The sequence below is a fragment of the Stegastes partitus genome, unplaced genomic scaffold (genome assembly GCF_000690725.1).
Source record: "Stegastes partitus isolate 25-593 unplaced genomic scaffold, Stegastes_partitus-1.0.2 Scaffold132, whole genome shotgun sequence".
Lineage (NCBI taxonomy): Eukaryota > Metazoa > Chordata > Actinopteri > Pomacentridae > Stegastes > Stegastes partitus.
In genome coordinates this window covers 197947-200760 of record NW_007577863.1, presented here as the reverse complement: position 1 = coordinate 200760, position 2814 = coordinate 197947, and positions in this window count along the sequence as shown.

Sequence of the window (2814 nt, the reverse complement as noted above, 5' to 3'; positions counted from 1 at the left end):
AACAAGTGTTTAGATGTAACAGCACAACAAAAGTGACACTATAGTTTTAAAGCTTAATATTGTTGTTTTCTTGTTTGTTTAGAGCTCCAGAGGTGCTGCTGGGTCAGAATTTCTCTTAACCAATAGACGTGTGGGGTCTCGGCCTAGTAGAACTTTCTCTTGGCTGGCCGACGTTTCTGAACCATATGTAGCTGCATCTCACAATAACACAAAAGCAAACATGTAGAAAACTTTTTGATACATAAAACTTGATCACAAATGTTCAAAAAATACTTCTTTGTTGAAATTTCCATAACTGTTTAAGCCGGTATGACAAGTTGTGCCACAAAAACAGAAGTAGAGAAATTGAGGTGCAGGTTCAGTTCAGGTTATTGGACAAAAAACAGATGCACAGACGGCAGAACAGCTGCATTCACACAGGAAGCAGTTTCATCCAAGTCCACTTGCTTTCCTCATTCAACCTGTCCTCATTTTGTAGAGAAAGAACATCCATCCATCATCTATACACCNTGATGTCATTAATGGTATGTTTGTTTCCCACCTCCCATCTATGGTTTTTTTCAAGAGGCATGCGTTCGGGTGATTTTCACCCGGCATTAGTGATAGAGGGTAACATATTGTATGGGTGGAATTTACCCAATGTTAGTGTTTGTGTGTTGAAATCAGGCACTCTTTGCACTTTTCAAGGGAAACAACATTCAGGCCGGCCGGCCACATCCTCTGGCCCATTTCATCCACAGCTGTCATCCTGTCACAGGCCTAGTTTCTCTGCAATGCTAACAAGTGAGTAACATGTAGCTAATGTTAATTTACATCTGCAATCACTAGCTACGCAAAGAACAAGTTCCCAGCTCCATTATTTTTTCTGTTTGGAAATTTCTCGTTAAGGATTACCTGATTTTTCAATAATTTTGCTGCCATTTTATAGGGTCCCCCATGGTACCTTTTTTTAAATTTGATGTGATATTGTATATTGGGAAATTAAAGAAGAGTACTACAGTTTGTCACACAGTGTTGTACTTTTACATAAATTAATGAAAACTATATTTTATCCAGATTATTATATTGGGTAAAATATACCCGGCGTTAGTGATAGTGTTACTATTTTTAGCGTTGGTGTTCTAGGGTTAAGTGATAAGGGTTTATATGAATGCATTTTTTTCTGCGGACATTTGAACAGTTTAACATTAGTGATCTGTCTGGATAGATGGGAGTTCAGTCCATCCAGTAATTTGATAATATTAGTTAGTTACATTACAATCCATCAAAGCCAATATAGGCTATAGTGGACATGGAGAATCTTACAAATGGGTATAAAATATTTGTTAGCTACTCAGACAATTAAATGACAAATCCATACAGATAAGTAAGTTCTTTAATAATTCAAATGAGGAATTTCAAAATAGATAATCACTCATGAGTCAACATAACCAAACAAATGAAAGGTTTTTAAACGGCTGAGGATGGCCATTCTGCCTGATTTTGAAGCCATGCTGTGCCAAACGTTGTGCAAACTCACAGAATTTCATTGAAACTTTTAGTAAAGATCCCAAAGTTTCCAAATGCAAGTTTTGAAACACAATGTATGCCAGGATATTTCTATTTGATTTCATTTTGCAGCCATGAAAACATACTGATGATTGTATTCTTTTTATGAGGATTTTTGCATATATACAGAATATATATATATATATAGAGAGAGAAACAGCACTTTTTGGATGTTATGAGGTCCAAGGAGAGATTCCTATGATTTATGTGTATGTAGAGTTTACTATGTAAAAGTATCATCTGAGTCCTTCCTCCTTTTTTCCAACAAAACAAAAATAGCACCACACACATAAATTAGTGCTGTATCTGTATCCACAAGGGGAATTGCATAAGTAGATGTGAATGAAAGGTCAGCGGACACAGTTCAGCTGCCCTGCTCACTCTGAAGTATCAGAGATGCTCACTCAACAGACAACACACGTTTCATTACCACACCATCATATTTATTACTGCTCATTTATTATTAAGCATCATTTATTCAGTCTTTGTTATTGATGTTGACAGCTGCTTCACCAGGCCTTCAACTGTGCACAATAATATGACCTAATGGGATAATTTCTCAATCAGTTGTGTTTTCTTGTGGTGCTGGGGTGCTTGTGTGTCTGTGGTCACTGAAGCCTTTTACATGGTTTCATTAACTTTACATTAACTGTTTTCTTGTACTATAATACTTGTCACACTTTACTGGAGGGATGAAACACCATTCTTCCAAAAGATAGTCCCGAATTTGATGTTTTAATGATGATGGTGGAGAGTGCTATCTAACATGTTGGAACAAAATCTTGCAAAGCTGTTCAGTTGGGTTGAGATCTGATGACTGTAAATGCTGTAGCACATGATTCACACCATTTTTATTAAACCAGACTGTATATTCTGGAAAAAAGCACTACCATCAGGATGGATTTTTTTCATCATAGGATAAAGTGATCAATCACAACAACTTTGTATTGATTTGTAGCCATCCCTCCCTCTAATACGATGACTCAACTGAACCATATAATTTATTTGCCACCTCTTTAGGCCAGTCAGTGCCTGCGGTTCTTGCACCACGAAATTTTCCAGTGTGTATTCATCTTTGTGATGAGGGGTTTATGTTTTGCAACCCAACTGTAGTATCCCTCTCTGCTGCTGATGGACTGTTCTTGCAGGCGCATCTAGCACTTACATTCTCAGTCACCAGAGGAAAAATTGCTCTTTTTCTCGTCAATAATTCATCAAATGTAAGCCGTCGACTACAAATTCTGACTTCTTCTGATATCTTTCCCA